At 37.5% G+C, this 24,222-nt stretch overlaps 1 protein-coding gene and 1 non-coding gene across 3 annotated transcripts in view; one reads left to right on the top strand and one right to left on the bottom strand.

Annotated features, from left to right (window-relative positions):
* RANBP9 (RAN binding protein 9) overlaps window positions 1-24,222 on the top strand; it is an 89,974-nt gene that overhangs the window by 15,432 nt on the left and 50,320 nt on the right. The gene's annotated exons all lie outside the window — the stretch shown is intronic.
* LOC129473861 (U7 small nuclear RNA) lies at window positions 16,455-16,516 on the bottom strand. Its single transcript, XR_008654389.1, has one exon. It is a non-coding gene; the product is annotated as a U7 small nuclear RNA (small nuclear RNA).

A 24,222-nucleotide genomic window follows, 5' to 3' on the forward strand; every position in this document is an offset into this window, starting at 1 on the left:
AACTAGAGGAGATTTTCAAGGTTTAGGATGTGGTTTAGAAATTTCCAAATGAGAATTCAATGGTAGGGCCTGGAACCAAATTTTGTGTCATTGCTTTTCAGCTTGGGATTGGTGTGTGGTTTGTATGGGTATCAGAATCACTTATGAGACTATTAAAAATATAGTAGTTTTTTGGGCCTTACCCCAAAAGTTCCTAAGTTAGGATTTTTAGAAGTAGAACTTTGGGCAAGATAGGCATTTTGAGAAAGCTCCACACTGAATTTTGGTGCCTATCCGTGGTTAAGCACTAATTACCTAGAATCATTGGATCTATCCTATAGTATTTCCTGATAACTTGATTGCATATCAGAGGTCTCTTAAAGCAGTCATAGGGTCATTAGTTGAGTTACCAAGACAAAGCTATTGGGCTGTGTGGATAAGTTGCCCTGTGAGGTCAGTCAGATGGACCTCAAATCAAACCCCTCTTAGTGGTCCTCCTGTGTTTAATTAACCAAATAAGTGTATTCAGTAGATTACTCCTTTATTGGCTGGATATTCTCGATGTCAACAGTATGAGCAACAGAAAATAAAAACTTGGCATTCAGTGACAGCTTTTTATGTAACTGCCTCAGTTTTCTCAGGGTAATCAAGCCGAAGAGAAAATCAGAGATGCCAAGGATAGAGTGGTTGAGAGAGGCCCCATATTGAAATAGGCACACAATTGTCACCATTTCTCACTTTACAAGCTCTATGATCAGTAAGCTGATTCTTTTTATACTTCAAATTATATGAACTTGACCTCATATTTGGCTGCAAATACCCTGATGATTCTCGAATCTGATGCTGCATCTTACCTTATTCCCTTGAGCTCCAGACAACGTGTCTAACCAAATGTTTGCATTTGAATGTCCCGCAGGCATTTAAATTTAGCTTGTTTAAAATCTTTTTCTGAGAAGGAAAAAAAAAAACAAAAACATTTGGTTGGTGGTTTCACTATTGCTAGAAACTTGAGAATTTCCTGCTTTTGACTTTTCTGTTCATCTCTACTGCCTCTCCCTTTGTCAGATCTCAATTATTTATCTGCTGAATTACTCTGAGATAGTTGGTTGATGGGTCTCCAGTTGCTCCCTGTTTTGCTCTTATTCTAGTCTATAACTGTTAAGTCAGTGTTCTTAGTAATACAAAACTGAATTGCCTTTACCCATTTTTTGAGATCGTTTGGGACATCTGTTGCTTCAAGGATAAAATGTAGAGCTTCTTAACAGGACCCCTTGGATCTGACTAGCTCTTGTGTCATTTTTCAGTCTCTTTGTAGCCAGGATCCCTTATCCTTTTAAAATTAGGTATATTTACATATCGTAAACTTTATTCTTTTTAGTGTACAGTTCTGTGAGTTTTGACAAACATTGTATAGTCATATAACCACCATCGCAGTCGATACGGGAGACTCCCCTTATCTGTGGGGGATACATTCCAAGACCCTTTGTGGATGCTTGAAACTGCAGGTAGTACTGAACTCTATATATATTATGTTTTTTTCAGTCTCATAATTGAGAGGGCTACTCAGTGACTAAAGGGCATGTGGTATATACAGCATGGATGTGCTAGACAAAGGAATGATTCCCAGGTGGGGACAGGGTGGGACTGAATCCAATGGCATGAGATTTTATCATGTTACTCAGAATGGCATGCAATTTAAAACTTACAAATTGCTTATTTCTGGAATTTTCCAGTTAATATTTTCGGGCCTCAGTTGACTGTGGGTAACTGAAACACTGAGGAAAGCAAAACCACAGATAAGTGCAGACTGCTTTATATAGAACAGCTCTATCATCCCCCAAAATTCTGCCATACCCTTTTGTAGACAACCCTTCCCCATCTCTAGCTCCTGGTAACTATTGACTGGTTTTCTGTCTCTATAGTTTGGCCATTTCAAGAATGGCATGTAAATGGAATCATATAGTTGTAGCCTTTTAAGTCTGGTATCTTTCACTTAGCATAACACATTTAAGATTCCTCCCTGTTGTATATATTCATAGAACAGTCCTTTTTAATCTAATTGTGTAGATGAGTGAACCAAAGTTTGCTTTCCCACTCCCCAGTTGAAGAACTTCTCAGTTGTTTCCAGTTTTTTGACTGGAACTATAAACATGTATATACAGGTTTTTGTGTAAACATAAGTTTTCTTTTCACGAGTAAGTATCTAGGAGTGGGATTGCTGGATTGTGGTTAAGTGTATTTTTAACTTTATAAGAAACTGCCAAATTGTTTCACAAAGTGGCTATACTAGTTTGCAGTTCTTTTTTTTTTTTTTTTTCCTGAGCCAGAGTCTCGCTCTGTCGCCCAGGCTGGAGTACAGTGGTGCGATCTTGGCTCACTGCAACCTCCGCCTCCCGGGTTCAAGCAATTCTCCTGCCTCAGCCTCCCAAGTAGCTGGGATTACAGGCACCCACCACCATGCCTGGCTAATTTTTGTATTTTTGGTAGAGACGGGGTTTCACTCTGTTGGCCAGGCTGGTCTCGAGCGCCTGACCTCAAATGATCCGCCTGCCTCTGCCTCCCAAAGTGCTGGGATTGCAGGCATGAGCCACAACACCCAGCCTCTAGCTTTTTCATATATGCATTTTTCATATATACATTTTTTTCTCCTGAGCCAGATAGTAAGTTCCTTACAGATATACTTCGTGTGTTTCATGTGCTTGTTGAGTGACAGAAACCAGCCATGCTGTGGAGAGAGAGGATATCCGCCGCCACCCCCGGCTAATCTTTTGTGTTTTTAGTAGAGACGGGGTTTCACCATGTTGCCCAGCCTGGTGTCGAACTCCTGAGCTCAGGCGATCTCCCCGCCCTGGCCTCCAAAAGTTCTGGGATTGCAGGTGTGAGCCACTGTGCCTGGCCCACTAGTTTGCATTTCTACCAGCAATGTATGAGAGTTCCTGTTGATCTTAGCACTAGGTATTGTCATTTTTTTTTAAATTTTTAGCCATTATAATAGGTTTCTAGTGATTTCTTGCTGTGGTTTTAATTTATATTTCCCTGATGACTAACTATGTTGAAGAATCCCTAATTCTCACCTGCTCTTCATCTATGAGGTACCATTTGGAGTTCTCTGACTACGCATGCTGGCTTATATTTCTAGTTCCTTATGCATGCCCTTCCTTCACCTTCTCTTAAACCTTTCTCTATTTGCCTAGCTAATTAATTAGTCTTCAAGTCCTAGTTTAGGAATACCTTTCTTATGGCATTTTCTCCCTAAAGTAGGAATATGCCTTTTCTATGCCTCCTTTACATTTTGGCCAGACTGTAATTATGATATTTATATTGTTTCAATTGTCTGCCTACTGCCAACATGACCCTATAGATTTAAGAGTAAGGGACTATTTTAATTTCTATAACTCCAGTACTTAATTTATATCCAGCTTTTAAAGGTATGAATAAATGAATGGATTAGAAGTACTATTTCTTGTATGTTCTTGGAGAAAAGTATTGTTTTTTTTGTTTTGTTTTGCTTTGAGACAGAGTCTTGCTCTGTTGCCCAGGCCAGAGTGCAGTGGCACGATCTTGGCTCACTGTAACCTCCACCTCCTGGGTTCAAGCAATTCTGCCTGTCTCAGCCTTCCAAGTAGCTGGGATTACAGGCGTATACCACCATGCCTGGCTAATTTTTGTGTTTTTGGTAGAGATGGGGTTTCACCCTGTTGCCCAGGCTGGTGTCAAACTCCTGACCTCAGGCGATCCACCTGCCTCCGCCACCCAAAGTGCTGGGATTACAGGTGTGAGCCACTGTGCCTCGCCCCCCCCGCCTTTTTTTTTTTTTTTTTGAGATGGAGTTTCGCTCTTGTTGCCCAGGCTGGAGTGCGATGGCGTGATTTCAGCTCACTGTAACCTCTGCCTCCCAGGTTCAAGTGATTCTCCTGCCTCAGCCTTCCAAGCAGTTGGATTACAGGCATGCGCCACCACGCCCAGCTTATTTTGTGCTTTTAGTAGAGACGGTGTTCTGCGATGTTGGCCAGGCTGGTTTCGAACCCCTGACCTCAGGTGATCCACCCACCTCGGCCTCCCAAAGTACTGAGATTATAGGTGTGAGCCACTGCACCTGGCCAAACTTGTATTTCTTTGGTCACATTCATTTATCTCTCTGGTAAACGTGTCGAACAAAGTTCTAGGCCCAACCCATTGTTTTTGGAAGCAAAGAACAATTCATTTATGAAAAAAAGCAACTCATATTGCTAATTTTGGCCAAGTGATGTTTTTCTGGAAAAAAGATTCTTTCCTAAAAATCTCAACATCTTTGTAAAGCATGGACCAGAAAGAGTAGCTGTTAGGCACCTTTTGTTTGCAATCACGTATGCCCATCTGAGAGTTTATTGTGCTTAATTTAAAACTGAATTTTCGCCGGGCACGGTGGTTCTAGCCTTTAGCACTTTGGGAGGCTCATGCCGGTGGATCATGAGGTCAGGAGTTCTAGACCAGCCTGGCCAACATAGTGAAACCCCGTCTCTACTAAAAATACAAAAAATTAGCCGGCCGTGGTGGCAGGCACCTGTAATGCCAGCTACTTGGGGGGCTGGGGCAGGAGAATCGCTTGAACACAGGAGGCAGAGGTTACAGTGAGCCGACATCATGCCACTGCACTCCATCCCAGGTGACTGTGCGAGACTCAGTCTCAAAAACAAACAAACAAACAAAAAAACACTGAGTTTTCTTTTAAACAAAGTGTTTATCCCAGATCTCAGTTTTTAAAATAAATTGTCCTTGGCAACAAATTTTCTCATGAAATGGCAAGAGTTGGGTGTGAATTGCCTCTTTCAATAGGGTAGAAAGAACTGGTGTTAATGTATTATGTGCTTGTAAAGACTTTTAATTTCTCCTATGGTGTATGTTATTTCTAGGTTTACCCTGGAAAATTAGGAATATGACTGTCATGATTGTTACTTGTATTCCTTTATTGCCTAGTAAATGAGACCTGAAGAAAGTTCCTTTTATTGAGTGAAAGAATATATTTCATTTTCTGCCATAGTTTTCATTTAAACTGAACCTAAGTTTTATATATGTGCAGCTAAATAAATTTTTTAGGACAAAATAGTCTGTTTAAATATTATTAATTTAAAAATAAATTCTAATGCATTTCACTAAATCACTTTATCTACATGACTTTTTTTTTTTTTTTTTTTTTTTTTTTTTTGAGACGGAGTCTCTGTCACCCAGTCTGGAGTTCAGTGGCGCAATCTTGGCTCACTGCAACCTCTGGCTCCTGGGCTCACGGAATTCTCTTGTCTTAGTCTGTCCTAGTAGCTGGGATTACAGGTATGCCCCGCTACACCCAGCTAATTTTTGTATTTTCAGTAGAGATGGGGTTTCACCATGTTGGCCAGGCCGGTCTTGAACTCCTCACCTCAAAATGATCCACCCACCTCGGCCTCCCAAAGTGCTGGGATTACAGTTGTGAGCCACCATGCCTGGCCCTGCATAACTCCTTTAGGGCATATATTTAATGAGTGTGTGTTTACTTTCCCTTATTTTAGTGATCATTGACCATTGAGATGAATTTCTTTAAGGAGTCTGTATCTTAGGTACTTTCAGTTCAGGGATTTCATTCAAATTTTAAATTGTGCATATTAATAGAGGCAGTGGAGATACAGTTAATTCTAAATGTGAGAAATAATAAAATTTTTATTTGAAAGTTTTTAGAATTATTATTTATTATGAATGGTATTTTTAGCTCTTCAAACAAAATATTGATGCCACTCTTTGACAGTGTTTCAGTGAGAACTGGCAAGTAATTCAGTCTCTGTTCTGTTCCTAAATTCTTCTGCTGATAATAAATTGCACTCTTTCAGAATGTTCCTTTTATGCTTGCTGACTTTCTAGATTATTTCTTAGGGGGAGGAGGAGAACAAAGGTCTTTCTTCCTGTCTGGCCTTAAAAGGCTTTGAAAACTAGAAGGATCTTGCCTTCTAGGTTTGATTGGTTGTAAGCAGCAAATGGAAGCACAGGGTAAATGTGAACAAAGAGTAAACAATATATTTATTATAAGCAATATATTTATTTAACAAATACATGTTGAACACCTATGATATATCACATTGTCAGCAGCTGAGTGGGGATAGGAAATTATTTTATTGATTTGTCTTATTCATAGTTCTTACTAGAGGACCTGACATTTAGTACAAACTCAATTAATACAGTGAGTGAACTGAATGTGGTCCCTGCCCTTGAGGAAGATCAAATTTAGTGTAGTCATATGTCGCTGAACTATGGAACATGTTCTAAGACATGAGTCATTGGGCGATGTTTTTTTATGAACATCATAAAGGGTGCTTACGTAAACCTAGATGGTATAGCCTTCTACATACCTGGGCTGTACCTACTACATACCTGGGCTGTACCTACTACATACCTGGGCTGTCCAACAAAGGACTATATATGTGTATATATATATATATATATATATATATATATATACACACATATACATATATATATAAAGGACTATATATATATACATATAAAGGACTATATATAGATATATGTATATAAAGGACTATATATATATAAAGGACTATATATGTATGTATGTATATAAAGGACTATATATGTATATGTATGTATATATATATATATAAAGGACTATATATATATATATATAAAGGACTATATATATATAGTCCTTTGTTGACCAAACTGTTGGTATATGGTGTTTGGAAGATATGGTGGGACAAGGCAGGAAGCAGAAATATGCAACTCTAAGACGTAATATACTAAGTACTTCAGAATGAGACCATATATGGGAAAACTGAGGAGAGAGTAATTAATTTTGGCTCAAGGAAACAGATTTATACAGGAAGTAGTAGTTGGTAGACCTTACAAAATGAGTAAGAATTTGAGAGGCCTTTTTGGGAAAGAACATTCCAGACTATGGTAAATGGCCAGAATACTCTCACAGGAAGAGTGCAACTTTGTGGTCTTTGGCAGAGATACATGGTTCAGTATTGTTGGGGACTTGGATTATAAGGAAGAGTTACAAAAGTAAGAATAGGCTGAGCGTGGTGGCTCATGCCTGTAATCCCAACACTTAGGGAGCCCAAAGCGGATGGATCACCTGAGATAAAGAGTTCAAGACTAGCCTGACCAACATATAGTGAAACCCCATCTCTACTAAAAAGTACAAAAATTAGCTGGGTGTGGTGGCACACGCCTGTAGTCCCATCTACTTGGGTAGCCAAGGCAGAAGAATCGCTTGAACCCAGGATGCGAAGGTTGCAGTGAGCCGAGATCACACCACTGCACTCCAGCCTGGCAACAGAGTGAGACTTCATCTCTCAAAAAACAAAAAAAGGAAAAAAAGTAAGAATGGAATCAGATGTTATAGAGCCTTGATGATAGTTGTAGGGTGAAATATACTCTATAGGTAGAAGGGAGCTTTCAGTTTTTTGTTTTGTTTTTGTTTGTGGCAGAGTCTTGCTCTGTCATCCAGGCTGTAGTACAGTGGCACAATCATGGCTGTCTGTGGCCTTGACCTCCCTTACTTAAGTGATCCTCCTGCTTCAGCTTAGACTCCCAGGTAGCTGGGACTACGGGTGTGCATCACCATGCCCAGATTTTTTTTTTTTTTTTTGGTAGAGATGGGTCTCGGTATGTTGCACAGGCTGGTCTTGGTCTTGAACTCCTGGCCTCAAGCTATCCTCCTGCCTCCCTAAGTGTTCGGATTACAGGCACATGAGTCACTGCACCCAGACTGCCTTCAATCTTTTTGAGTAGGGAAGATATATGATACCTGCTTTAGAAAGGTAGTACAAAGTCGGGAGAGGATGAAGTGTGTGATGGCGGTCTGCAAAACTGCTATAGAGTGTACGGGCTAGGGCTAGGAGTTAGGTTGTGAGGTGGTTGCCTGAGGATAGAGTTTGATAGAGATTAAAAAAAAAATAACAGGAGGAAAATAACAGAGGAGGAGATTTAATTTGTCAAGTACCTGTTATGTGCCAGATACTGTGCTAAGAACCTAGGATTGACAAAGATGGAGACAGGGCTGTAAACATGGCTGAGAAAGGGTACCTACTTTCCAGAAGTTTGCAGGTAAGAAGGGAAATGAACATGTAAATAAATAATAAAATCCAGTATGAGATACACAGTAGTAGACATATAAACAAATTAGAGAAGTATGTTGGAGGAAGTAACCAACTCTGTTGGAAGACAGGGTGGTGGTCAGGGAAGTCTATCTAGGAAGCTTACATAAAATTACAGAAGAGGAATACAGTTAAACATAAGCTTCTCTGTCCTTCAGTTGCTCAGGTATCCTTCACAAGATAGGATATGAACAGAGATTTTAAATATTAGTAGCTGTTTTAGAAGCTGACTAGTTACTTTTGTTGAGAAATATAGTGGAGATAGAAATCTTGGCTCTGCTACTTAACTAGTTCTGTGATTTTGTATTTTTTGACAGATTCTCTCAGTCTGTGAAAAGGAAATAATAGTGCCAACCTCATAAGACTAAATTACGTAACTCACTTAAAGCACTTATTAGAGTACCTGGTGTGAAGCAAACTCAAGATAGCTTGATGCTGCTCTGAAAAAAGATGCCTGGTGCACAGCAAACTCATGTCTTCTTGCCCCTGCTTGCTGCTGCTGCTGCTGCTGCTGCTCCTGCTGGAGGAAGCTCAGCATAAAGTTTTGTGGGAGGAATGTGTCTGGAGATGATCATGAAGGGACTTCTAATGCTAGTGGGTGTTACCTTTTATCTTTCAGGTGCTAGTTTTAAGCAGGGAATTATATGGTTGGATTTGCTTTTTAGGTAGGTTATCTGAGGGTAACAGGGAAAATAGATTTGAGACTGACCTCCAGAGATCAGTTGGGTTATTGTAATAATAAATTGAGGGTTTAATCTGTGTGGTGGGGTTGGAGAGGAAAGTAGACAGATTTGTTAACTAATTAGGACTTAATTTTTTTACATGAAATCTGTCTTTATTTCCTTGATTAGAAAGTAAGAGTAGTAAGTACGTAAAGATAGTTGTTGAGAGAGTGTTAAGAATGACTCCCTAGCTTTTGGCTTAGAAGATTAAATGGATAGTGATGTGACCAAACACATCAGAAAATACCAGAAGGGGATTTTTTTTTTTTTTTTTTTTAAGAGATAGGGCCTCACTTTGTTGCCCAGGCTGGAGTACAGTTGTGTGATCATAGCTCACTGCAGCCTCTAATTCCTGGGCTCAAGGGATCCTCCTGCCTCAGCCTCCCAAAGTACTGGGATTACAGTTGTGAGCCATCATACCTGGCCAGGAAGTGGATTTTTAAAGAAGATGATGATGATAACAGTGTTTGAGCTGCTAGGGGACTCCCAGAAAATTAATAGCAAAGGCTTTGACTAAAAATAAATGAGATTTAGGAGAGTAGGGCTGAAGGTAGATTTTGGAGTTGTCAGAAGGTAAGTTGTTAAAGCCATGGGAATTGATAGGATCACCCAAGTATGTAGTGTAAAAAAAAAAAAAAAAGAGGGCCTAGGGTGGACACCTGAAAAACCGAATGTAAAGGACATATAGAAGGAGGGAATTCATCTGAGATTCTTTTCATGTACTTATGAATTTTTAAAAAAATTTTTTTCTTGTTACATAATCATCTAAGATTCTATAAAAGAATGGTCAGAGAATTAGAAGGCAGATCCTAGGTGTTTTTAGAAGCCAAAGAAGTCAGTTCAAAGAAGGACTGCTAAGTCTCCACTGGTTTGTCATTTGGGGGATTAATTAATCCTTGTGATAGCAGTTTCCTTAAAATTGGGGTGATAGTAGGTGCAGTGTGTCAAAGAGTTAGAGGTAAGGAATGGAGATAATGTGCCAGTGGACTTAGTAGCTGTGTTGCTGTTGTGAGAAACAATAATTCACAACCCATTTAGAAAAGTAATACACTGCCAATTTGATAATTCAAGGCCAGGCGTGGTGGCTCATGCTTGTAATCCCAGCACTTTTGGTGGCTGAGGTGGAAGGATTGCCTGAGCTCAGTAGTTTGAGACCAGCTTGGGCAGAAAGTGAGACCCTGTTTATTAGGCCGGGCATGGTGGCTCATGCCTGTAATCCCAGCACTTAGGGAGGCCGAGGTGGGTGGATCATCTGAGGTCAGGAGTTTGAGACCAGCCTGGCCAACATGGTGAAACCCTGTCTCTACCAAAAATACAAAAACATAGCTGGGCGTGGTGGCACATGCCTGTACCCAGTTACTCGGGAGGCTGAGGCAGGAGAATCCCTTGAACCTGGGAGGCGGAGGCTGCAGTGAGTCAAGATCGTGCCACTGCACTCCAGCTTGGGCAAGAGAGCCAGACTCCATCTCAAAAAATAAATAAATAAATAAAAATAATAAAATTAGCCGGGTGTAGTGGCATGCACCTGTGGTCCCAGCTATATGAGAGGCTGAGCCAGGAAGATCGCTTGAGCCCAGGAAGTTAAGGCTGCAGTGAACTGTGTTTCTGCCACTACATTCCAGCCTAGGCTACAGAGTGAGACTATTTCAGGGGAAAAAAAAAAAAGAAATTTTGGAAATTCAGGAAAGAAAAAAAAGTACAGAAAAATGTAAGGGAGAAAACTAAACCATAATTTTGTATAATTAATTGCTATCAATACTTCTGCTCATTTCTTTCGGATTATATATACACTTATATTTTAAGCTTAGTTATACTCTTTTTTTTTTTTCTTTTTGAGACAGAGTCTCGCTCTGTTGCCAGGCTGGAGTGCAGTGGTGCAATTTCGGCTCACTGCAATTGCAATCTCTGCTTCCCAGGTTCAAGCAGTTCTCCCACCTCAGCCCCCCTCCCAGTAGCTGGGACTACAGGCGCACGCCACCACGCCCAGCTACTTTTTGTATTTTCAGTAGAGACCAGGGTTTCACCATGTTGGCCAGGATGGTCTTGATCTCTTGACCTCGTGATCCTCCCACCTAGGCCTCCCAAAGTGTTGGGATTACAGGTGTGAGCCACCGTGCCTGGCCTGGTATCTTCTTTATACAGGTTTTTACATCCTGTGTTTATCATTGATTTATTTAGTATTTTTGGGGAGACAGGGTATTTCTCTGTTGCCCAGGCTGTAGTGCAGTGGCGCAGTCATAGCTCACTGTAACCTCAAACTGTTGGGTTCAAGTGATCCTCCTGCCTCAGCCACTCAAGTAGCTAGGACTACAGAGATGTGTCACCATGCCTGGCTTATTTTTAAATTTTTTTGTAGAGGATTATTATTGATTTATTTCTATGTAACAGTTACAGTGTATTTCTTTCATAATTATAAGCATTTTTCTATGAGATTAAAAGCTCTGAATATCTTTTTATTTTTGGCTGTGGCATAGTCTGTTATAAGTTTATTAAGGCACATCCATAGCTGTTCTCCTGTTGCCAGTTATTTAGATTGTTTTAATTCTTTCACTATTCTAAATAATCTTTTTTACATGAAATTTGTCTTTATTTCCTTAGGAAAGATTTCTTGAAGTGGAATTATGGATCACAAGAAGGGGTATGCACATTTTTAAGGCTTATGATACACATGGCCAAATTACTCTCCAGAAAAATTATTCCAATTTATGTTTGGGTGGGAGACCTTGTTGTATGTATATGCTGAGGAGAAGGAATCACTAGTGAGTCCAGGAGAAGGCTGAGGAGGTGAATGAGGCAAGTTCCTTTGCCCAGCAGGTGGGATATGGGGATTTAAGTATAAATTAGGAACGTGGGATGCTGTGTGGAATTTATTGGCACTTACCACTACTTCTGGAAGCCTGTCTTGACAGCCTTTTCACCTCCAAATGAGATTAGGCTCCTCTGTTAACGCCCTTTCACAGCATCTTGTACTTCCCCTTCATAGCATTTAATCACCTTCATAATTATTTATTTAAGATCTGTCCTGCCTGTTAGAGTGTCCCTTTAGGGAGGGCACAGACTTTTGTCTTTGCCACAGCTTTATCTGTGTCATCCTACACATAGATATTTAGTAAATGTTCATTGATCAGAGAAGTGAAGGTATTGAGGAACTATGAGATTTAAAACCACGAATTTGTGACAGCGATTTACATACTTGTAATTTTTTACTATATACCCAGCTGGTTAGAGAGGAAAGTTGAGTTGTATGATTGATACAAAATGGGAAACTATAGGTTAGGTAAGTTGGAAGAACAATTGTATTAATTGAGGCTACTGGTGAGGGAATATCTAAATGGACCATTTTAGTTCAGGCTGGGTAGGGAAAAAATGAAATCAGCATGGAGCTGACATACTCAGACAAAATGAGAGATTTATATATTGCTGTTTTTAGTGAGTTTTAAGGAGACGCAGAGGGATTTCTGAGGTGGATTTGCTGCATTTGGCTAAGTGTAGGGCATAACAATGAAAGACAAGAGAAGGGAATCTTTATCAGAGAGGCTTTTTTGGTTTGTTTTGTTTACTGCTATATCCATGGTGTGTAGAACAATGCCAGACACAAAATAGGTGCTGCATCAATATGTTAACTGAGTAGAGGTGGGTAGGGATAATAACATCTTTTCTTTTGTAATCCCCTAGCACTTGCTGTGCATAGTACAGAGTACAGATATTCAATATTTATGGAATGAACAGAATGTGAGTCTTGGATTTTGGGTATGTTCTTTACCTACATTTTGAAACCATCAAGAATGGTAGGAGTCACATTTTTGGTGGAGAGAAAAATTGGTTATTTAAGAAGGTATGAAATATGGGAAAAGTGACCTAGAGATATATAACCATCATGTTTCTCAAATTATTCTTGAGTTGGTTATCTTTAGTGCAGTTTACATCCCAAGTCACCCTTACCTCTTATTCTGTCAGTTATTTTATACTTAACAAGTATAGGTAGTTTTTTGTTTTTTTTTTTCAAGAAATTTTTTTTCCAGTTACACGGTAATGCATTCTTAATGCAAAAGGGAAAATCAAATAAATCCTGTGAAATAGAAAAAAACATACATATTTTTAAAAGCATATACAATCCTACCACCCGGATTAATGGCAGTTGACATTTTGGAGTATATTCTCTCCAGCTTTTTTTCTCTATTAAAACTGCTTTCAACATTAGTCTAAGAAAGAAAAATTGGTTTAAGATGTATTTGAATCACATGAGAGATTAAAAAAATATTCTCATGGGTACCAGTTCTTATACTTTTACTTTAATATAAATTTAATTGAAAATTCAGGGAGAAAATTTCATTTTAATGTCTTAAAGACACCCATGTCATATAACTTTGAGATTGTATAGTTTTGTCCTGATGAATATATTACTTGAAATCATATTTCAGTTTCTCAGAACCAGGAAAACAGTTTATAACCATGCTATTTATGTTTATCTCAGATATATTGAGTTCTTGCTCTTTGCCTATTGCTGGAATCACTTAGGTTGATTAACATTCCAAGATAAGGAGAAATGATCTTTTGGTCCTAGACCTTTTGGCTTTGTGGATGATTTGGTAGTCTGGATAGTTTTTTGGAGGAGTAGTTGAAATGTTTTAAAATGGTTGCTGACAAGTAATTGTTGTCAGATGGAAAAACAGATTGGTTAAGAGTTGAGATTCATCCCAGTGATTCTTTGTGATTTGTATAGTACAGAATCTAAGGAGTTTTCCTCCCGAACATTTACAGACATACAGAAGACAGAGTTAATACAGTGAATACCCTTGTACACAGCACTTAGATTTTAGAATTAAGATTTTGCTATATATACTTTATTACAGATCTGTTCATCCACACCCCATCTTTTAAAAATGCATTTCAAAGTGAGTTGCAGAGTTTCCAAATCAGTTTTAAAGTCTCTCATTTTATACTTCTTTTTTCTTATTCTGAGAATCTTTGATTCTAGTGATACTAACATATTTATTTGCTTTAGCCTAGAATATCTTGATACGTTTCCAAATTAAAATACCAGTAATTTGGGAGGCAGAGGTAGGTGGGTCACCTGAGGTCAGGAGTTTTGAGACCAGCCTGGCCAACGTGGCGAAACCCTGTCTCTACTAGTAACAAAAATTAGCTGGGCCTGGTGGCGGGAGCCTGTAATCTCAGTGACTCGGGAGGCTGAGGCTGGAGAATCACTTGAACCCAGGAGGCAGAGGTTGCATTGAGCCAAGATCACGCCATTGCACTGCAGACTGGGCAACAAGAGCAAAACTCCATCAATTAAAAAAAAAAAAATCAGTATTAAGAACATTGAATACTGTATTTTTTTTGCAGTCTTTTTTTTTTTTAATTTTGCTTCAGTCTTTAGAATATATCCCATTAGGGATGGATATTCAAAATACTGTGTTTTAAAGTCACTTGAAGTAATTCTTTTTTCTGTATTTCTGCCACCAACTTGGTATATACTAGTTTCACTTATTTAAAATTATCTTCCATTCTTAGGGACTGATTTTTAAATTTTTGTTTTAATTACGTAAAACATTCACATTGTTTCAAAGTAAGACTGTTTAAGAAGGCACTTGGCCCAGGTGCGGTTGCTCACGCCTGTAATCCCAGCACTTTGGGAGGCCGAGGTGGGAGGATCACCTGAGGTCAGGAGTTTGAGACCAGCCTGGCCAATGTGGCGAAACCCCATCTCTACTAAAAATACAAAAATTAACCAGGTGTGGTGGCACATGCCTGTAATCCCAGCTACTACTCAGGAGGCTGAGGCAGGAGAATCGCTTGAGCTCGGGAGGTGGAGGTTGCAGTGAGCCAAGATTGCTCCACTGCACTCTGGCCTGGGTGACAGCGCGACTCTCTCTCAAAAAAAAAAAAAAAAAAAAAGGAAAGAAGGCACTTCACAGAAGGTTCACGTCATCCTTTTTTTCTTCCCCCCTCAGGTAACCATTTTCATTAGTTCTTGGTTTATTCTTTTATCATTTCCTTTTGAAAATGGAAGCAAATAATGCCATCGAAAACTTTGAAGAGGTATCACAAATAGCTGATGACACTAGTTGGCTGTAAGTAGAGGAAGTGGTTAAATGGGGATGGGAGTGAAAGGAAACTTGAAACATTTTTGTTGCTTTTGAAGTTTTTTATTTTATCTATTTTGTTTGCTCTTTTTTTTTTGAGAGGTTTAGTGTATTTTTACATTGAGAGAGGTACGTTTATACTAATACCTATAGTCCCCTCCTTTTAAGGTACTCTTGTATTGTGAGCAATAATGAAATTAGCTAGTAACCTCTTCAGTACCTTTTCTTCCCTTTCCCCAGTGTCTGTGGGTTTTTTTGCACTTAAAATGTATTATTGATTAATGTGCAGTAAAATACATTTTTTTCAGTGTATAGTTATGAGTTTTGACAAATAGAATTACATAACAACCACCACAACTAGAATTACATAACAACCACCCCAAACTTTGTCTTGTTGCCCCTTTATCTCAAACCCTCCTCCCACCCCTAACTCCTCACAACCACTGATCTGTCTTCTGTCCCTATAGTTTTGCCTTTTGAAGCCAGAATGTTATATAAATGTAACCTTTTGAGAATGGCTATTTTGTAATCACTTAGCATGATGCATGTGATACTCATCCAGGTAGTTGAGTGTATCAGTAGGTCATTGCTTTTTCTGTAAACTCTCTTTTTTGTTAATTGTTTTATATCTGTATTTTACCAGCATATAACATTTGCATGCACTATGCTGTTATCTTTATTTTGATCACTTAGTGTTAATTTTAAATTATATTCAATACTCATCATCAGACCTTATCCCAAAGATACTTTGAGGATTTTTTGGTTATCTGAAGCTCACATTCTACAAGTGAGCTCATGGGAACGATATTCTTTTAAGTCCTTTCGGTTCAAACTATTTGCTTGTGACCATTATACTCATTATATTTGAAGCTTTGATTGGATGTAAAATCCCTGGCTCATGTTTTCTTTCTTTCTTTTCTTTTTTTTTTTTCCGAGACAGACTCTCAGTTGCCCAGGTTGGAGGGCTGTGGCACAATCGTGGCTCACTGCAGCCTCAACCTCCTGGGGCCAAGCGATCCTCCAGCCTCAGCCTCCTGAGTAGCTGGGACTACAGGTGTGCACCACTATGCTCAGCTAACTTTATTTTTTATTTTTATATTTGTTGGGACAGGGTCCCATTGTGTTGCTCAGGCTGGTCTTGAACTCCTGGGCTCAAGTGATGATCTTCCCACCTCAGCTTCCCAAAGTGCTGGGATCACACGCATGAGCCACAGCACCCAGCTGTGTTTTTTTATGAGCTCCATGGACATTTTCAAAGTCTTCAGACATTTTTTTCTTACAAGAAATTGGGTCATTTGCCTGGATACCTGAAAGATTTTTCTTTTTCTTTAAAGAATCATTACTTGAATATGTCTTGGTGTTGATCTTGGTATGGTCTTAAGTAGTAGATTCAAGTGTTTTATTTCAGAAAAGTTTTTTCATATGATGGTTTTCAATATTTGTTCTGTTCCATTACATGGGTTTGTTTTTTAGGGATTCTAATTATGAATGTATGTTGGATCTTCTTTGACTAACTTTTTATTATTTTACTTATTTTTTTGAAGGGTTTTTTGGTAAAAACTGGAAAGCCTGCCAGAGAAATTTTAAAAGAGCTGTAACACTTGACTGACTACGTTATTTTGAAAATTTCCTCCATTCTCTTTCCTCTTTTCTTGGGGGGGTCTGTTATTTTGTGTTCCATTTAGCTTGTCTTTATTTCTGAAATAATTTTCCTTTTTTTTCTTCTAATTGTTATGTAAATAAGAACACTATTTTTTGACCGATTTATATTAAAAATTGGAGACTTCCTATGAAAAAGTCTTGAACATCCAGTGTAAATTTTAAGTTATAGCACTTGTGAAGAGAAATATTGTTGAAAAACAAAACAGTAAAATGCATCTCAGTTTCCATAGTTTTATAGGTACACCTCATTTGGTACAAGTAGAACCTGTAATGTTTATAGAATTGAAATGTAAATCAGTTTCTTCTGAACTTATTTGTGTGATTTAAAGTTGCTACTTTTTATTGTTTATTAATCTTATAGGGATATGTTGAAAAACAAGATTTTAAATATGGATTAAAATATAAATAATTTTATTAACCAAAAATGTCAGTTTATTAGAAACAAACAATTTTGTGTCTATTGGGTGAAAAGTAGAATATGTTGTTTTATACATATGATAGATCATTTTCCTTAACATTTAACACCTTAACAGTTTAACAAATCAGGAAACCAAGTTATTTTGTGTTTTGTTGTTGTTGTAGTAGTTAACTACAGATGGAATTATTTGACAAAGGATTGTCAGAGGAACTCTCAAACTAATAGGCTTTTCTTGTTTTTAGAGCCTTATTGTCTTAATTATTAAAAGGCAGGATAAATGAATAGGTACTTTGAAGGCCATCTTAGTAAATATAGCCAGGCCTTAATTTAAGGTATTGTATATTTATATTTTTATAGCTCTTCGAGAGGTAATGGGAGAAAGATGCAGCTGAAGAAAGATGCAACTTGATGTATATTATTGTGAACTTTCCGAAGGCAAGAAAGAATTTCTGTTTTCCATGATTCTTTATGCTTTGGGAAGAATGTGGTAGAGAAGTTGCAGTGTAGAGAGAGAGATAAGTAGCTGCTTTACTGTCAGCATAGAATTAGAATTGGAACAAATTTTTTTTTTAATCACAGATGAGAAAGCAAAATGTTCTAGGTTTGAATTGTAATATTGAAAAAGGATTTCTGTTTTCTGTTACTTTAGTTTTAAGTTTCTTACCTCAGTTCCATTGGTGCAGATAATCATCTGGTGATTAATATTTCACTTTGCAATATTTTGAGCATGCATATACTTAAATTTATTTTGTATATTAATAGTGGCTATTCTAAGAATGTAGTGTTGGATACGGTGTGGTAAAGTCTGGGCAGCTGCAGGGGGATATGAGAATAAGGCTTAGAAGGAGGAATTTTATTATACTCACAGGTCTCAGGGAGGGTCACTGCATGCCACACAGGGGAAGCACCAGGTTTTAGTCGGAAAGCAGAAGACAGGAGCCATGGAAAAGTCCAGGCCAGAGTATTGGGATTTCCTGGGAAAGGCAAGGGAGGGCAGAGTAAGCAGTTGAGGATTGATGAGTTTGGATGATTCCTGCAGGCTTCGAGCTGTAGAGGTGGTCTCTAATTGCCTGGTACCTGACTCTGGAATGATTTAGGGCAGGAAATACTGGCTTCGTATGTGAGCGTTAGATAAGGAAGTGGATTTGGCTGTAGACTCAGGATTGGTTGGTTTGTATATGGAAGACATGCTCCTGTGAGCCCTCTTATCTCTAAGAAAGCACTAGCCCTGGCCAGCAAGCTTTTTAAGAAGCCAAAACATAATATAGTAAATAAGAAACATGTTTTAAATACAGTGGCCAGCTGAAGTTCTGTTTACCTTGTCAAATAATTTCTGTGTTAATAATCTTTGAGAACCATAGCTTTCTCAACAATTGCTTTCCTTTTGGTTCTTTATTATTTCTTATAAGTTCTCATTTCTTTTAGATAGTGGTTGCCTTTTTTAAACCCTGAAATATGTCTCAAGTATGTAACCTGATTGAAATATTTTCACAGGAGCATCTGTAATTGTTTTTTGTTTGTTTTTTTGAGATAAGGTCTCACTCTTTTGCCCAGGCTGGAGTACAGTGACATGATCACTGTTCACTGCAGCCTTGAACTCCTGGACTTAGCTGATCCTCCCACCTCAGCTTCTTGAGTAGCTGGCGCTACGGGCACATACCACTATGCCTGGCTAATTTTTTATATTTTATGTAGAGACGGGGTTTTGCCTTGTTGCCCAGGCTAGTTTCGAACTGCTGGGCTCAAGTGATCCACCCACCTCAGCCTCCTAAAGTGCTGGGATTATAGGCTTGAGCCACCACACCTGGCCTGCAGTTGTTGATGGAATGTTTTTGGTTTGATTTTATAGCACTACTATGTGAATCACCAGTTGGTATATATCACTTTTAATATTATTTCACTTACGATAGTTGAAAGATGTTAAAGTTTGTTCTTTTACATGAGAAAAAAATGGGTATATGTTCATAAGCTTAAATGTTTAAGATTGGTAACTTGTGAGTTATAGACAATGCCCTGAGTTTCTTAATATAAATAGATATATGTATACTAGTGTATCTTGCTGTAGTAACTAACTTTTGGTGCTCTTAAGTCTTATTATATTCATAATGCCATTTGGCAGAAATAAAGCATTTTATTTCAAAGGTATTAAGTAATTTTTAGGTCTTGTAAGATTAAAAAAAGATCCCTCTTATTGTGTCAGTAACTTATATACATGAATGAACTATTCAGAATTCGAAATTTTAAAATTTGAGTCTTCCTGTCCATGAACATAGGCTGTTTTTCTATTTATTTAGCTTTTCTTTGATTATTTCAGCAGTTTTATAGTTCTCATGGTATCAATTTTGTTAATATTTGTTAGATTTATGCCTAAGTATTTCCTTTTTGTTGGTGCTAATATAAGTGGTATTGTGTGTTTAAAATTCCAGTTCATTGCTGGTGCGTAGGAAATTGACTTCTGCATATTAACCTTGTATCCTGCCACTTTGCTATGATTGCTTATTTTTTCCAAGAGGTTTTTTCTGTCAGTTCTTTGATATTGTCTGCATAAACATCTTTTCAGCTACAAAAGGAGGTTTATTTTTTCTTTCTCAATCTATATACCTTTTATTTCCTTTTCTTGTCTGATTGCATTAGCTAGGACTTCCCCATGATGTTGAATAAGAGCCATAAAAGGAAACATCTTTGCCTTTTTCCTCGTCTTAAAGAGAAAGCATCTAGTTTCTAGCCATTAAGTATGATACTAATTGTAGGTTTTTTGTAGATGTTCTTTATTAAGTTGAGGAAGCTCCCCCTCTATTCCTAGTTTACTGAGAGTTTTTATCAAGAATGGTGTTGGATTTTGTCAGATACATTTTCTGCATCTATTGGTCTGATCATGTGATTTTTCTTCTTTAGCTTCTTGATGTGATTGATTACATTGTTTTTTTTTAATGTTGAGCCAGCCTTGCATACCTGGGATAAATCCCACTTAGTCTTGTTGTATAGTTCTTTTTTTAAAATTTTAATTTAATTTATTTATTTTAATATCCAGACTTTAAGGAGGTATAGTTCTTTTATACCTTGTTGGATTTGATTTGCTAATACTTTATTGAGGATATTTGCATCTGTGTTCATAAGAGGTATTTGTCTGTAGTTTTCCCTTCTTGTAATGTCTTTATTTGGTTTTGGCAGGGTAATGCTAGACTCAGAATGACTTAAAAAGTGTACCCTCTGAGTGTATTTTCTGGAAAAGATTGGAGACAGTTGTGTTATTTCTTCCTTACATGTTTGGTTGGAATTACCCTGAAGCCATCTGGGCCCAGGGTTTGTTTTTTTTTTTTTTTTGGAAGGTTATTTATTGTTACTATTATTTTTTTCTGAGTATATGTTTTTATTTAGCTTTTACAAACAATAACCACAATAAAAGAAAAGAATGAATGCAGATAACTTTTGAACACAGTATATCGTACACCCTTATTGGATATATTCTGAAGACAAACATTATGCAACAAATATTCTTGAATTTTATTTAATAGATTTATTATGGGTGTGCTTGCTACTATTGGGTATCATTGCTTCTGGGCTCTTTCAGTGGATGGAGTTTATTTTGACACTACAATTCGATCTAGTTACCAGAGTTCTTCCTCTTCTTTCTCATTTCTGTAAAGGTTATTAATTATTGATTTAATTTTTTAATCTATAGAGGCATATTCAGATTTTCATTTTCTCCTTGTATGAGTTTTGATAAAATTATATCTTTCAAGGAATTGCCTTGAAATCCATTTCATCTAGATAATCAAATTTGTGGGCATAAAGTTAGTTATAAATGTTTCTTTAATACTTTTTTAATGTCTGGGATCAGTATTGATACTATTACTGATAATAATAGTTTCTTATGTCTTTGATTTTGGTATTAATAATTTGTGTTTTTTTTCTTGGTTATCCTGGCTAGAGGTTTATCAATTTTACTGATCTTTTCAAAGAACTGGCTTTTAATTTTGTTGATTTTTATTTTATTTTATTTTTTAAATTTCATTGCTATCTCTATTTCTCATTTCTTCTTCTTTCTCTAGGTTTGTATTTATTGCTCCAGTTTCCTAAGGCGGAAAATTAAATCATTGATTTTAGATCACCATTACATTCAGTGCTATAAATTTCTCTGTAGGCACTGCTTTCACTGCATCCCACAAATTTCGATAAGTTGTTTTCATTTAGTTCAAAATATTTTTAAATTTCTCTTTAGACTTCTTTGATGTGTTATTTTAAAATGTGTTGTTTAATCTCCAGATATTTGGGGATTTTCCAGCTATCTTTCTTTTATTGATTTCTAGTGTAATTCCATTAAAGTCCTGAGAGCATAGTTTGTATGACTTTAGTTAAGGCGTGTCTTTCTTATGTCCCAGAATGTATTCTGTTTTGGTAAATGTTTTTGTGAGCTTAAGAAGAATATGTATTCTGCGGTTATTGGATAAAGTATACTATAAATGTCAATGAAATCCAGTTGATGGATGGTACTTTTCAGTTTGACTATATGTTTAATGGTTTTCTGCCTGCTGTGTCTGCCAATTATTGATATAGGGGTGTTGATGTCTTCAGTTATAGCTGTGGAGTTAACTGCTGCTTCTTGTAGCTCTATCAGTTTTTGTCTCACATCTTTTGACACTTTGTTGTTAGGCTCAGACACACTAAGTGTGGCTGACTGCCACAGTTACTACTTGAGACTGGCACTGAGACAGGTACTACTGTTACTACTTGAGACCATCATTATGAGACTGAATCAAGGGGGACAGACATAGAAATGAAAACTTAAGACAAAGGTAACTATTTTAAAGTAAGGGTAACATGGGGAAGGAGAAGAGAGAAGAAGAGAAGAAGAAAAGGGCTCCCTGCTTTTAGTGAGCAAAGGCAGCCGCCTGAGACTCTACAGCCCTTAGTATTTATTGGGTAGAAAGAGCAGGGAGGAGGAGGTAATGATTGGTCAGCTGCTTGATTGATCACAGGTTCACATTATTGCTAACAGGCTTCAGTTTTTCCTAATCACAAGAAACACTTATGCCTGGGTGGTGGCTGCCCTCATCATTGCTTCTGGGCAGCAGACACAGTTTGTCAATTTGCCAACATCCTGCTTTTATGAGAAACAGTTTGCTGTTTACACATACAGCCTCCAGTAGTATACTGAGTTGATCACGACCCTCAACAATTAAGGATTGTTGTATCTTGTTTGATAATTGATCCTTGATCATTATGTACTATTTTCTGTTTTTCTCTGATAATTTTCCTTGTTCTGAATTCTGCTTTGTTAGAAATTAATATAACTAGTCTAGCTGCCTTTTGATCCGTGTTGGCATTGTATTTCTCCATCCCTTTAACCTATCTGTGTCTTTATATTTAGAGTGAGTTTCTTGTAGACAACATACATTTGGGTCTTTTTGTTCTCTCTTGTCAGTTCTGTCTTTTTAATTGGTATATTTAGACCATTCACATTCAAAGTATTGTTAAAATTGGATTTTAGTGTCTACCATATTTGTTTCTTACTCATTATACTTGTTCCCTGTTGCTTATTTTAAAATGTATTTTTTTTTTTTTTTGAGACAAGGTCTCCCTCTGTCACCCAGGCTGGAGTGCAATGGCGTGATCTCGGCTCACTGAAGACTTGACTTCCTGGACTCAAGTGATTCTCCCACTTCAGGTTCCCAAGTGGCTAGAACTACAAGGGCACACCACCATACCTGGCTAATTTTTTGTATTCTTTATAGAGATGAGATTTTGCCATGTAGGCCAGGCTAGTCTCGAACTCCTGGGCTCAAGTGATCCTCCTGCCTCGGCCTTCCAAAGGGATTACAGGCATGAGCTACATGCCTAGCCCATTGTCTGATTTTAATTGAGCATTGTATATTATTCCATTTTTCTTTTCTATTTAAAATACCAATTGTACTTCTTTAAAAAGATTTTTTAGTAGTTTCCCTTAGAGCTCATCTAAGTTCATTTTTAAATACCACTTATACTGCTTCACACATAGTACAGGTATCTTATAACAGAATATAACCAACTCCTCCCTCCTGTCCCTTAGAGCATTGCTGTTATTCATTTCACTTATCCATAAACAGCAGTTACCCAAGATATTGTTACTATTTTGAATACTTATCTATGTGATCGATTAAGATTAAGAAAAATAAAAGAGTGTATCTTCATTTATTCCTTCTTGGACTCTCCCTTTCTTCATAAGGATTCTATTTTCTCACCTATATCATTTTCCTTTTCTCTGAAGAACTTGTAACATTTCTTGCAAGGCAAGTTTGTTGGACACAAGTTCCCTCTATTTTTGTTTGTCTGAGAAAGTCTTTATTTTTCTTTCACTTCTGAGGGATAATTTCTCTGGATGCTAAATCCTAGCTTGGTGGGGTTTTTTCCCAACACTTAAATATTTCATTCCACTCTCTTCTTGCTTACATGATTTCTGAAGAGAAATCTGATATAATTCTTATCCTTCTTTCATATAGGGTAAGTGTTTTTTTTGGTTGGTTTTTTTTCCTGATTTCTTTCAAGACTTGCTCTTTGTCTTTGACCTAGGTTTGAAGATGAGGTGTTGATGTTTTGATGTTTATCCTGTTTAGTGTTCTCTGAGCTTTCTGGATTTGCAGTTTGGGGTATCTGTCCTTAATTTTGGGAAATTATCAACCATCATTACTTCAAATACTTCATTTTCTTTGTTTCTTCTCCTTCTAGCATTACTATTATGAATATTTTTCACCTTTTATAGTTGTCCTACATTCTCAAGTACCATGTTCCAGTTTTATTTCAAGCTCACTGATTATTGTTTTTTTTTTTAGTCTGCTGATTGCTCGTCAAAGGCATTCTTTATTTGTGTTAATGTTTTTTATTTCTAGCATTTTGTTTTGATTCTTTCTTATAGCCCTTAGCATTTTAATGAGTTATTTAAAAATATCCAGTTTGATCATTCAAAATCTACCTTATCTGAGTTTGTAGCTGGGACTACAGGCGCCCGCCACCATGCCTGGCTAATTTTTTTTTTTGTATTTTTAGTAGAGACGGGATTTCACTGTGCTAGCCAGGATGGTCTCGATCTTCTGACCTTGTGATCTGCCTGCCTCGGCCTCCGAAAGTGCTGGGATTACAGGTGTGAGCCACCACGCCCGGCCTAGTTTGTCTATTTTTTCTTATGTTTCTTCTGCTTCTGATGTCGTATCTAAGAGACCATTGTCTTAAGCCACTATCACAAAGACTTACAT

The sequence above is a fragment of the Symphalangus syndactylus genome, chromosome 23 (genome assembly GCF_028878055.3).
Source record: "Symphalangus syndactylus isolate Jambi chromosome 23, NHGRI_mSymSyn1-v2.1_pri, whole genome shotgun sequence".
In the NCBI taxonomy this organism is placed as follows: domain Eukaryota; kingdom Metazoa; phylum Chordata; class Mammalia; order Primates; family Hylobatidae; genus Symphalangus; species Symphalangus syndactylus.